Here is a 14,098-nt window from a genome sequence, read left to right on the forward strand (position 1 = left end):
ACCTTTCCCCAGAACAGCGCATTGCACCCGGGGGGGGGGGGGGGGGCTCAGTAAGTAGAAAAACAACGTAGCCTAGTGGAAAGAGCACGGGCCCGGAAGTCGGAGGACTTGAGTTCTAATCCAGGTTCTGCCACTTGTCTGCCGGGTGACCTTGGACAAGTCATTTTACTTCTCTGTGCCTCAGATACCTCATCTGGAAAATGAGGATTAAGACTGTGCTTTATGTGGGGCAGGAACTGTGCCCAATCCCATTTACTCTTTAGTAGAGTGCCTGGCACATAGTAAGCGCTTACCAAATACCGTTTTAAAAAAAGTACTACTAATGGTTGGCCTGTATTAAGCGCTCATTATGTGCTAAGCGGTAGGGCAGATTCAAGGTAATCCAATCGGTCCCGGCCCCATACAATTCATTCAGTCGTATCTATTGATCGTTTACTGTGTGCAAAGCATTGTACCGAGCGCTTAGTACAGGGCTCCCAGTCTGAGACGGAGGAAGAACTGGGATCTTCTCCCCATTTTACAGAGGAGGAAATGGAGGCTCAGAGAAGTCAAGTCACTTGGCAGGCCGGGGGTGGCTGGGGCTAGAACCTGAGTTTCCTTTGCGCCACTTCTCCGGTTGGAATCAAGCAGTCGTATTGATTGAGCCCTTACTGCGTGCAGAGCACTGTACTAAGCCCTAGGGAGGGTAAGACAGAACAGTCGGTGGACGTGTTCCCTTCACTCAACGAGATGACAGCCCAGAGGGGGAGACAGACATTAATAGAAATAAATAAATGAGGGATCTGGATATAAGTGCGGTGGGGCCGAGGCTGGGAGTGGGTGGGGGTTGAATAAAGGGAAAAAAAGAAGGGCGACGCAGAAGGGAGAGCGAGAAGAGGAAATGAGGGCTTAGTCAGGGAAGGCCTCTTGGAGGAGCCGTGCCTTCGATAAGGAGCGTCATCGCCGCCACCGTCCCCGGGGCCTCGGAGGCCGGGTTCCCACCATGCAGGTGGAAACCCAAGCTGGTCATCCCTCCGCCGCCGCTGTCCAGGGCGGCCCGAGCTCCTGAGACCCTCCGGGTGGACGGCAGGAGACCCTCAAGGCCCGTCCCACGCCAGGGTGGACGAGCCGACCCCAGGAAGGGGCATCTCGGGCTGTTATCGTGGCCTCCTCCGGCTCCCCCGCGGCGGCCCTCCCTCTCGTGTCCAGCCGTCACGTTCTCACCCCACAAGGGGGGACTGTGCCCGGAAGGGCCGTGGCGCCGGGACCCCGGAGGACGGTGGCCTTCCGGGAGGGGGATCCTAGATTTCCCCACCACGTCTGCCATTTGGGGCACAGCCACCTGATCGCTGGGGTGGTCGGTGCTCGGTGTCGCCTGGAAGCCCTCCCCGGAGAGGCAAACCGGCTCTGGGCCGGAGGTGGGCTTTGTTGACCCTCTGGGAAGGGCGGAGGCCCCAGCGGTCACCGTGAGCGCTTACTACGTGTGCGGAGTATCGATCGCGTCTTTGGTTCACCAGCTCCGCTCCCAGGCGGTTACCAGTTGGATCTAAGTTGGTCCTCCTGCTCGCTCGGCTTATAGATAATGTGTGCCCGCTCCTCCACGACACAGGATCATTTCTTCTGCCGCTCTCACGACTACTCTGTAAGCACTTGGCAAGCAGGAGGCGCCCGGCACAGTGCTCCACGGACAAGAGCCACCCGGCCCAGTGCTGTCTACACAGTAGGCACCCACGTCCGGGGCTCTGCACACAGTAGGTGCCGGGTAAATGCCTTTTCCACTGCCCCGGGTCGGGAGGACGGATGAAGGAGCCGGTACGGTGCTGGAGTTGGCATCCGAGTTTTCCGCTTGCCCGGCTCCCGGCGAAGCGGTTGGCTCAGCACGGGTTCACGTATTGAGCCTGTAAAAATAAACAGATGGGGCGGGCTGGGGCTCTGACCTGCTAAAAAGCACAAATTAAACCATCTCCTAGGGGCCGGAGAAGACTAAGGATTCTAAGAGTTTTCCAGCTTTTTGCTTTCCCTTCGGCCCAGCCCTTCGACTTACGTCCTTGGGCAAGGCACTTCAATTCTCTGTTTCTCGTTTACCTCGTCTGTAAAATGGGAATTAAGATGGTGAGCCCCATGTGGGACAGGGACTGGCACATAGTATCCACCCCAGCGCTCAGTACAGCGACTGGCACAAAGTAAGGGTTAGTTATTATTATCCGTGCCACCGCTTGGGTTCTGCGGACGTGGGCTCTGAGGTGATTTTACGGTCAGGGGCCTGGACCGGAGGTGGGAAACGGGAGGGATTATCCCGGGTCGGCACGTTTCTAGAAACGTCACACTAAAAATGAAAATTGTGGTATTTAGCAATAATGAATGTGGTGTTTGTTAAACGCTTATTATGTGCCAGGCACTGTACTGAGCGCTGGGGCGGATACAAGCAGAGTGGGTTGGACGCGGTCCCCATCCCAAGTGGGGCTCTCTCAAACCACATTTTACAGATGAGGTAACTGAGACCCAGAGAAGCACTTCGTTAAGCACAGTGTTTCAAGTGCTGTATCCAGCGTTGGGGCGGAGACAAAATAATCAGGTCGGATACAGTCCCCACGTGGGACTCACAGTCGAAGGGGGAGAGAGAGCAGGTGTTTTAATCCCCATTTTATGGAGGGAGAAACTGAGGCTCAGAGAAGCGAGGCGATTTGCCCGCGGTCACCCAGCGGGCAAGTGGCAGAACCGGGATTGGGACCCAGGTCTTCTGCCTCCCAGGCCCGAGCTCTTTCCGCTAGGCCGCTCCGCCTCTTGACACGACGAGAGAGAGCTGGGTTTGTGTGGGACCCGTGGTTCCGTCCGTATCGCACCATGCGCACACGCGCTGTGTGCCCAGACACATACGTGCACGCGTGACACGTGCGCACATACGTCCGGACCATTCCTTGTGATTTCGGGTCTGCAGTCGGCGAACCCTAAAAAGGCAACAAGAATCCACCACGGGGCTCTTCCCGGCGTTGCCCCCCGGGACCGATTCTGGGCGACGGGAACACCGTCCGCCCCTCAACTCCGCACCGCGGCCTCGGTGGCATCGTGGTGCCGGAACGGGTGGGTGGGGAAGGCTGCGGGTGCGTATGCCAGGGCGTGGGTGGGTGCCAACGTGCAGACCTGCTTGGGCGAGCTCCTCAATGGGTGTACAAGTGGGGGTGCATATGGGGCGGGTGGTGTTGGAGAGAGGGCGGGTGGGGGGCAGCACGTTTGACCGGTGAACACGGGGAAAAGGGTATGAAGAGGGCAACCTCTCAGATGGAAACGGTTGCCGACAGTCGTCGTGATTAGGCCCGGAGGCCTCCCGGCTCCTCCTACCCCTGACTCGCTCCCTTTATTCGTCCCCCCTCCCGGCCCTCCGGCACTTTTGCCCTTCTCTGTGATTTAATAATCATAATAATCATCATCATAATACATAATAATCATAATTACAGCATCGGTTAAGCGCTTATTATGTGCCAGGCACTGTACTGGGGTCCCGGAGGAGCACGGGGCTGGGGGGCAGGAACACGGGGTTCTGCCATTAATTGATCGATCGATTCTAGTCGGCCTGCTGGGTGACCCTGGGTGAGTCACTTCACTTCTCTGTGATTCAGTTTCCTCAACTGTAAAACGGGGGAAGCAGCGTGGCTCAGTGGAAAGAGCCCGGGCTTGGGAGTCAGAGGTCATGGGTTCAAATCCCAGCTCTGCCATTTGTGAGCTGTGTGACTGAGAGCGAGTCACTTCACTTTTCTGGGCCTCAGTGACCTCTTCTGGAAAATGGGGATGAAGACTGTGAGCCTCACGTGGGCCAACCTGATGACCCTGTAACTACCCCAGCGCTTAGAACAGTGCTCTGCACATAGTAAGCGCTTAACAAATACCAACATTATTATTATTATCCCTTTTCCCCCTCCTGCTCAGACTGTATGCTCCATGCAGGACAGGAACTGTGTCCGACCTGATCAGCATGTAGAGAAGCCACGTGGCTCAGTGAAGTCGAAAGAGCCCGGGTTTGGGAGTCAGAGGTCATGGGTTCGAATCCCGGCTCCGCCACTTGTCAGCTGCGTGACTTTGGGCAAGTCACTTCACTTCTCTGTGCCTCAGTGACCTAATCTGTAAAATGGGGATTAGAACTGTGAGTCCCTCGTGGGACAACCTGATCATCTTGTAACCCCCCAGCGCTTAGAACAGTGCTTTGCAAAGAGTAAGCGCTTAACAAATACCACCATTATTATTATTAACTTCTCAGTGCCTCCTTGACCTCCTCTGTCAAATGGGGATGAAGACTGTGAGCCTCACGTGGGACCACCTGATGACCCTGTCACTCCCCCAGCGCTTAGAACAGTGCTCTGCACGTAGTAAGCGCTTAACGAATACCAACATTATTATTATGATGATGAGAAGCAGCGTGGCTCAGTGGAAAGAGCCCGGGCTTGGGAGTCAGAGGTCATGGGTTCGAATCCCAGCTCTGCCACTTGGCAGCTGGGTGACTGTGGGCAAGTCACTTCACTTCTCTGGGCCTCAGTGACCTCATCTGTAAAATGGGGATGAAGACTGTGAGCCTCACGTGGGCCAACGTGATGACCCTGTAACTACCCCAGCGCTTAGAACAGTGCTCTGCACATAGTAAGCGCTTAACCAATACCAACATTGTGGAGAAGCAGCGTGGCTCAGTGGAAAGAGCACGGGCTTTGGAGTCAGGGCTCATGAGTTCGAATCCCACTCTGCCACTTGTCGGCTGTGTGACTGTGGGCAAGTCACTTAACTTCTCCGTGCCTCAGTTCCCTCATCTGTAAAATGGGGATTAAGACTGTGAGCCCCACGTGGGACAACCTGATTCCCCTATGTCTACCCCAGCGCTTAGAACAGTGCTCGGCACATAGTAAGCGCTTAACAAATACCAACATTATTATTATTAGGATGTACCTAATGGGAGGGGCAGGGGAGCGGCGCCCCCTGCCGGCGGCGGGGGGACGGGCCGGAGAGAAGTGCGGGGGAGCGGCGCCCCCTGCCGGCGGTGGGGGGGACGGGCCGAGGGGAGGCGCGGGGGAGCGGCGCCCCCTGCCGGCGGCTAGGGGGACGGGCGGGGGTGGGGCGCCCCCTGCCGGCGGCGGGAGGACGGGCCGGGCGAGGCGCCGGAGGGCGGAGCGGCCGGGAGGACCGGCAGCGGAGCATCATCCGCACGGCCCCCACCGCCTCCTCCTCCTCCTCCTGCTCCTCCTCCTCCTGCTCCTCCTGCTCCTCCTCCTGCTCCTCCTGCTCCTCCTCCTCCTCCTCCTCCTCGTCCTCGCCAACTCCCGGCGCGGGGCGGGACCCTGGAGCCTGGGCGCCCCCTCCCCAACCTGCTCTTCCCTATGGGGATCAGAGACTTTCCCAGCGGCGCCACGTGAGTGCGGGGGCGGCGGAGGGGAGGGAGGCCGGGAGGGAGGGAGGGAGGGGGTCCCTGCAGCAGGACACCCCCGGGACCCCGGCGGAAGGGAGGAATTGAGTCGGGGGGCGGGGGGAGGCAGCAGGGATCCTCTTCTAGAGCCCCCGTCCCCTCCCTCCCTCGCCTTAGCTCCCCGTTCCCACCTTCGCCCTCCTCCTTACGGCCCTTCCGGCTTCACGCCTCTCACCCCTCGCTCTTCACCCCATTGCCCCCTCCCCACCGCCCCCCTTTACCCCCCGTCTTTCCCTCTGCCCGCTCCTCCCCCCCCCCGCTCGTCTCCCCCCTCCCCTACCCCAAGCTCACCGTCCCAGCCCCGCCCCCGCCCTCCCACCCACCCCACACCCTCGTGCTCACCCACCCCAGTCCGGCTCTCCCCTATCCCTCCATCTCACCCCCTTCCCCCGGCTCATCCCACCCCAGACCCCCCCAAACTCACCGTCCCAGCCCCCCCACCTCTCCCCCAGCCCCTCATCCCACCCCTTCCCCTTGCTCATCCCACCCCAAACCCCCCAGCTCACCGTTCCAACCCCCCCCACCTCTCCCCCATCCCTCCATCTCACCCTATTCCTCCGGCTCATCCCACCCCAGACCCCCCAGCTCACCGTCCCGGCCCCTCGCCTCTTCCCCATCCCTCCATCTTCCCCCCTTCCCCCGGCTCATCCCACCCCAGACCCCCCAACTCACCGTCCCGGCCCCTCGCCTCTTCCCCATCCCTCCATCTTCCCCCCATCCCCCGGCTCATCCCACCCCAGACCCCCCAGCTCACCGTCCCGGCCCCCCACCTCTTCCCCATCCCACCCCTCTCCCCGGCTCAACCCCCCAGACTCCCCAGTTCCCCGTCCCGGCCCCCCACCTTTCCCCCATTCCCCCAGCCCCCTTCCCCCCCGGGTCACCCTCCCCCCCCCAGCACCCCTCGGCTGAGGGCCTGCACCTCGACCGTCCCCCAGGAGCAGCATGCGGCGGGCCCCGGACGACGTCAGCCCCCGGCGGCTGTCGGACATCAGCCCGCAGCTCCGGCAGCTCAAGTACCTGGTGGTGGACGAGGCCATCAAGGAGGACTGGAAGTGGTCCCGCTCCGTGGAGGACCTGACCGGCGCCGGAGCGTCTGCCGGACTCACGTCCATTGAGGAGCGCATCCTCCGCATCACCGGCTACTACGGCTACCAGCCCTGGGCCGCCAGCTACAAAAGTAGGCTTCCCCGACCCCTCGCCGTCCACCTGTCACCCCGGACGGCGGCGGCCCCTCACCTGCCTGCCCCACTAAGCTCCCGTTCCCCTCTCGTCTCCCCCCCGCCGTTGGGACCCCCCCCACCCCCGGCCCGTCCGCTTCCCCCTTTCCCTCCTTTCCCAAGCAGCCCCATTTTGGAGCCGTTGGCTCCTGGTTCTGTCCGGATCACTCCCCTCTCCGGCCACCCCGCTGTGGGTCAGGGAGGCTTCCTAGCGGCCGGCCCGGGTGGCGGTCGACCCCCTCCCCATCTCTCTCTCCATCCCCTTTACCCCCTTTTCTTTCCCTCCTACCCCCCGGCGTCGGCCTGCACGGAAGCAGGGTCTCGTATCCCCCGACCCGTGTCTCTTGGCGAAAGCGGACCCGTGGTGGTTGTGTGAACTTGTCTCCGCTGACTGTGGGTCGGTGGCCTGTGTCCGTGACGGGTCCTGGATTGGGCCGAGGCCCGGGCTGAGCGAGGCCGGGTCGAGAGTGGCGGGGGGCCGGGGTGTGGGGGACAGAGCCGGGGGTGCGTCCATCTCTGGCTGGATCGAACCAGTGGGATCCCGCGTGGGCCTGTCTCAGCCAGCCTGGGACGCCCTCTGGACTGGCAGTCTCTGCGGGCCCTTAGGGACACCGGGCAGACCCGCTCAGGGACCCTTGGGTTTGGAGACCCGGTGGTCGGTGCCAAGAGGAGAGAGTAGGGCTTCCTTGGCCGGCACGGCGGGTTGTTCGAAGGGGGTGACCCTGGAGCCGGTGGGAATGACGTTGGGGCCTGCGGAGCGTTAGGGGCTGGGTGGAGGGGCCGGTTGGGTGGGCTTTGAGGAGCTGAGGGGTCAGAGAGATCCTTTAGCCCCTCAGTGTTAGCCCGCTGCCCCTCCTCCCCCGGGGTGCACGGAGCAAAGGACGGCAGGAGGGACATCGGGAAGCCTCGGCCCTCGTGGATTCGGGCGCGAGCCCCCCGTGGGGCACGGCTCGGGGGGAAGGGGCCGGTGTTGGTCCCGGAGACACCTGAGAGCGACGTCCCGTTAGGGGGTGGCGCGTCCCCCAGGTTGAAGGTCTGGGGGGAGACTCGTGGCCTGAGTGGCGACCGCAGGTTATCCGAATCGACACCAGAGCGGTTCTGCCTCTGGGTGATTCTGAACGGCCCCGGGTTGGGGGGCTTGGGCACGGAGCGCCCTGAAACCACGGCGGAAGGGAGGGCATGACGTTCCGGGAGAGCACGGGGGTGACCTCTCCAAGACACTCGCATTTCGGGAAAATATCGGAGTGACCGAGGAGCCTCTCTGGGCTCTCTAGGGCAAGGGGGTGACTGGCTTTGGGGTTGCCACTCTAATAGCCTGTTCTCGGTACAAATCCCCATATTACTGTCCGGTCCTCCACTGTCGGGACGCTTGATAAAATCAGTCACATTTATTGCCTGCTTACTGGGTGCAGAGCACTGTACTAAGCGCTTGGGAGAGTACAAAAGAACAGAGTCCCGCTGGACTGTAAAGTCGTTATGGGCAGGGAACGTGCCTGCTAATTCTGTTGTATCTTACTCTCCCAAGCGCACATAGTAAGCGCTCATAAATAACACTGATTGCGTGAAAAGGCCGTTTTACTGTTGTGAGCACCGTAACGAGGCAGACCCACAGAGATACAGGCAGCCGAACCAGCCTCGACCCCCGACTCTAAGTTCACAGTGGGCAGGGAACGTGTCTACCGATTCTGTTCTATCGTCCTCTCCCGAGCGCTCAGTACAGCTCAGTCAGAGCTCAGTAAATGGATCGATTGACCGTTGCCGTGCGTGGGCACGCCCTGTGACAGAGACACCTGGGGGAATGGGAAACGGGGTGGGGGGCTCCGGCTAAATAGATGGGATGTGCCCCAAGGCCAGCGGTGACAGATGTTTTTTGATCTAGTACACGAGATTTCTTGGTTTTACGGAGAAAATACGCGTTCCCCTGCCGATACTCCTAGGGCCTCAGGTTTCCGCCAGTTGGCTTCAGTGCCCGGGCTTCTGTCTCAGAAGAGGCTTAGCGTGTTATGACCAGCCGCAGTCTACTTATTTTTTAACCACCCGGGCAGATGGTATTTGCCCGGGTAATATTCATCTTGTCGCTCCCAGAGGAGGTTGTGGCTTGCCCGGGAAGGGCATGGAATAAAAAAAAATCCAGCTCCGCTGTGACGGAAATAATAACAATAGTAATTATGGTGCTTGTTAACCGCTTACTATGTACCAAGCACGGGAGTAGATACAAGTTAATTAGGTTGGACACGGTCCCTGTCCCACATGGGGCTCACACTGTTAATCCCCATTTTATAGATGAAGTAAAAGAGGCTCGGAGAAGCTAAGCGACCTGCCCAAGGTCACGCAGCAGACACGTGGCGGAGCTGGGACTAGAACCCAGGTCCTTTTGACTCCCAGGTCCGTGTTCTGGCTTCAAAAAGAACCCCCCTCCCCCAACCCCACACTCTGGTCCCCGAAGCTCAGGATGGACAGAGCAGAGCTGGAGAGGGGATAGGGTGGTGCCCGGCAGGCGGACGGGCACGGACCAAAAGAGGGCAGGTTGGGGGTCTAAAGAGCAGGTCAGAGGTGGGCAGGGCCAAGATAGAATTGCCGTTCTTCAAATCCCCTTCCCCAACAGGATGGGTCCCCCCGTTGGAGCTGGGGGGTGGAGAGGGAAGAATCAGGGGGCTTGGACGGTCCATGTTGGGTCACTGGGAATCAGGGATGGAGAGGGGAGAGTCGGGGGGCGATGGATGGGCTGTGCTGCGTCACTGGGGGAGAACTGGGGTAAGTCACTTCACTTCTCTGGACCTCAGTTACCTCGTGTGAGTCCCATGTGGGATAGGGACTGTGTCCAACTTGATTAACTTGTATCTACCCCAGCGCTTAGAATAGTGCTTGGCACATAGTAAGCACTTAACGAGTACCATAATTATTATTATTATTATCAAGAGGGCAGCCAGAACCCGATTTCCCTCAGCGTTCCGGTGCTGTGGGGGCGACCGGAGTCCTGGCCAGCCAGTCCGAGGGGCCGAGCCAGCGGGAGGATCGAGAGTGGGGTGATGGAGCTCTTTGTGTTCGGTTCTGAGCCTTGCGAACTCTTTGTTAGAATGAGCCCGTAACCCTGGGATTCAAATTTCCTGGCTTTCAAAATGGCTTATCTTCGCCCCCGGGAAGTTGCTCCACTGCTGTATTTATGCGTTCTGTGCAAATCAGCGGGCGTCAGAACGGCAATCAAATCCCTCCTCGACGGTTTTCTGGATTTCGGAGCGAGCCGCACCAAAGTCCAGTGTGACGCAGAGGATTCTGGGACGTTTGAAGGTCAAGTGGTTTAATTACGAAGGGCGGCGCGGGGCTTCCTCTCTGAGCGGGGCTTCGGTCCGGTCCGTGCCGGGCGAACTCTGTGTGGCTTCCCGGTGCTCCGCGCCATATCTGTCCGCTGGCTTGTGGTGGGTCGACGTTGCTGGAGGTGGGCAGGGAGGGGATGGGCTTATGGCCGAGGGGTGGAGGACGGACGGGGTCCAAAGTGGGAACAGGGAAGGGTAGTCGGTAGCCCGATTCTAGATGCCGGTGTTCCAGCCGTGACTCGATTTCATTCAATCGATCATTCATTCATTCAAATGTATTTATTGAGCACTGACTGTGTGCAGAGCACTGTACTAAGCACTGGAGAGAATACACTATAACAATAGACAGACACATTCCTTGCCCGCAATGAACTTACAGTCTAGAGGGGAAGCTTACAGCCTGAAGGACGGCAGCTGTGTGTGCCGAGCTCCGGGAGCGGCCTGGGAAAGAGAAGGGATCTGGGAGTCAAGGGACCTGGGTTCTAATTCCGGTTCTGCCAAGTGCTTGCTGTAGGACCATCGTTAATAATAACGATGGCACTCGTTAAGCGCTTACTATGTGCCCAGCACTGTTCTGACCACTGGGATAGAAACAAGGTAATCAGGTTGTCCCCCTTGGGGCTCACGGGCTTAATCCCCATTTTACAGATGAGGTAACAGAGGCACAGAGAAGTGAAGTGACTTGCCCAAAGTCCCACAGCTGATAAGTGGCGGAGCGGGGATTAGTACCCACGGCCTCCGACTCTCAAGCCCGGGCTCTTTCCACTAAGCCACGCTGCTTCTCGACTGCTTCAACCGCACACAAGTGTGCGCACCGTCCCCCTCCCCAAAACGCAACATTTTGCAGAGGTTAATGAAGACGCAGCGAGCCGGATCCAGCCGGGGGTGGTGAAGCTCATGGTGTTTCTTCGGCACTCGGTGTGCGGAGCCCTGTACTAAGTGCTGGGAGAGAATACATGGGAGGTTCCTGTCCCCCCGGAGGCGGGGAGGGGGCCCAAGATAAGAGATTGGATCTCCTCTTCCCACCACGGGATCGCCCGGGAATTCCAACACTGCCCCACCATAATAATAATAATAATGTTGGTATTTGTTAAGCGCTTACTATGTGCCGAGCACTGTTCTAAGCGCTGGGGTAGACACAGGGGAATCAGGATGTCCCACGTGGGGCTCACACTCTTAATCCCCATTTTACAGATGAGGTAACTGAGGCACAGAGAAGTTAAGTGACTTGCCCACAGTCACTTGGGGCCTGCAGCCAGGCCGGGGTGAATTTTGAGCCGTGGGGCGAGGGCGGGTGGATGATGCAGGGATAACTTCCGGCCCCCACGTTGAGAAGGTCAGAGAGGTTACGGCGTCGAGCTAGGGACCGTCCTGCTGGAGCGGAGAAGGCCCGACCGGCTTCCTTGAACTATAGATCCCACAGCTCTTAATGGCGTTATCCACGTTGTTTGTTTTTGCCGGGCGGATCGTGTTATTCCCTCCTTGTGAGCCAGGCCGCCCCCCACCCCGAGGGTCCTGGACCTCCATGGGAAGCCGCCAGGTAGGGCGGAGGGGCTGGCAGAGGGAAGGGTGGCAAGGGGTGGAATTGGAAGGGGGATGGGGTGGCCGGGGGTGGGCTCCAGCGCTGGAGCCGGTGCGTACTGCCTGGCTTGGACGCTGACTTTATTTCCAGGTGTACAGCGTGGTCTGCGCCTCTTGCTCACACACACGTACACACGGCAGTCTCCATTGATTTGGGTTTGTTCTTTAAGAAAGCAGCTTAGTCTTATCTGCAGTCCCAGAGGTGGGCAGCTTGACAGCCAAGATATTTCAAGAAGCAAAAAGACACAGCACCCTTCGCTGCCGCAGCTACAGGAAAGGGAAGATGCATGAAGGCAGGCGGAAAGGCTGCCCATCACCACTGGCAAAGCCCGAGTGGGCCGGGGACTGAGGGCAAGGAGAAAAATCCCGGCACTTCCAAATCGGAAAGGAGTCGCCCTGTCCGCCAATGGGTTTAGGAAGCCGTATCACCGAGCAGGCCGTAATAAGACTTTTTGAGCGCTCTCTGTCTACAGAGTGAGTGCTGGGTTGGGCGCCGGCTGTGGACGGGGCACTATGCTGGACTCCTGCTGGGGGCAGAACGCTGTGCTGGATGCCTACTGTATGCAGAGTGCTGTGCTGGGTGCCCGCTGCGGGCAAAGCGTTGCGCTGAGTGTCGTCTGGGAGTGGGGCTCTGTCCTGGGCGGTGGACGGGCCTCTCTACTGGGTGCCGGCTGTGGGCGGGCCACAGCCGGGTGCCAGCTGTGGGCAGAGCAGTGCTGAGCAATGGCTGTGGCTAGGGCACTGTACTGGGTGTTTCCTTGGGTCAGATGCGGTGCTGGACACTAGCTGCGGGCGGGACACCGTGCTGGGTACCTCTTCTGTGCAGACGCTGTGTTAAGCACTTGGGAGAGAAGACATTAGTTAGAAGATATGATTCACATCCTCAGCGAGTTTATAATTTAATGGGGGAAACTGAAAGAGGTGCATTACTTAGGGAAACAAATTCACCTGGAAGCAGTAAGAATAAAGAAAAATGAATGTGTATGAATTAGTGGAATATGATATCAGTCAATCAGTGGTATTTACTGAGCGCTTACTGTGTTCAGGGCACTGTAATAAGAGCTTGGAAGAGTACAGTACACCAGAGTGTTCCCTCCCCACAGGGAGTGTATAGTCTAGAAGGGGAGACAGGCATTTAATATAAATAAATTACAGCTGTGTACATAAGTGCCGTGGGGCTGAGGACGGGGTGACTATCAAGTTCTCGAGGGATACAGATCTGAGTGCAAAGGCGACAGGCTGGGGAGATGAGGATTTAGACAGGGAAGGCCTCTTGGAGGAGGAGATTTGTCGCTCAGCCGGGACCTCAGGGCGGCGGTTGGGGTGGCAACTCACGTGGAAGGCTTCCTTAGGGAGGCGGGGACCCCAGGAAGCTTCAAAAAAGGGGAGAGTTGGAGTCCTGGGCTTTGGGGTTGAGGGGCGGGCATAAGGCGGGAAGAGTTGCGTCCGAGGTGCGGGGAGAAAGTGAGCGTGGGAGCGTGTGGGCACAGAAGGGGCCGAAGGAGCTGTGGAGACGCCCCCACTTTCTCCCGCCGGGATCGGTTCCGGGAGTGGACGGAGGTGGGCGGTCAGGGCACACGGGTCCTGCAGTGAGGGGGTTAAAATGGCATAGACTCTCTCCCAAAGTCAGGCGGCGAGTCAAAGGGTCTCTATCGAAGTCAGGCTGCTGGGCAAGGAGCCTCTACCAAAGTCGGGCAGTGGGGCAAAGAGCCTCTACCAAAATTGGGTGGTGGGGCAAAGAGCCTCTCTCGAAATCAGACAGTGGGGCAAAGAACCTCTTCAGTAAAATGCCCATTGATCTAGGGGCATCTGGTCTGGTGGCGTTGGCTGCAGGGGGGGTCCCTGGGGAGGTCAGAGGCCCAGCAGTGGGTGCCGGGCAGAGCCGGCTTGGGTCCTCTCCCTCCAGCTCCTTCCCCTCTCCCTGGCCGCCGGAGCGCTGCCATATCTTTGCCCCCATCCACCCGATCCTACCGTGCGCCGGGTGAATGATAATGAACAAATCTCAGAGCCGAAGGCGTCCGAGGTCCTGAGCCGGCCAGAACGCAGGAGAAATGTGCTAATTGGCAAACGCCGTGACCTCCCCGCCTTCCTCTCTGACCATCGTCCTGACCTCTTGACCCGCTCCCTCTGACCCGTGTCTGGGCCCACCCCGCAGCCAGCCTCCGCTAATCAGTTCAGAAAAGGTCTTTTTGAGTGCCCGCTGTGGGCCGAGCCCTGTCCTGGGTCTCCACTGTGGGCGGAGCACTGTGCTGGACCCCTCCCGAGGATGGAGCACTGTGCTGGATGCTTGGGAGAATGAGAGAAAAAGAAACCCGGACTTGATCCTCAAGGATCCTACAATCTAATGGACTGACTCTTCATCCTCGATGCTTCTAGGGTATTTATTGGGCGCCTCCAGAGCACAGGCCTGGGAGTCGAAACGTTTTATGGGTTCCAATTCCGGCCCCGCCGCTTGTCTGTGGTGTGACTTTGGGCAGATCACTTCACTTCTCTGAGCCTCAGTTCCCTCATCTGTAAAATGTAACTGTGGGCAAGTTACTTAACTTCTCTGTGCCTCAGTTCCC

Source organism: Ornithorhynchus anatinus, chromosome 19 (genome assembly GCF_004115215.2).
Source record: "Ornithorhynchus anatinus isolate Pmale09 chromosome 19, mOrnAna1.pri.v4, whole genome shotgun sequence".
Classification (NCBI taxonomy): domain Eukaryota; kingdom Metazoa; phylum Chordata; class Mammalia; order Monotremata; family Ornithorhynchidae; genus Ornithorhynchus; species Ornithorhynchus anatinus.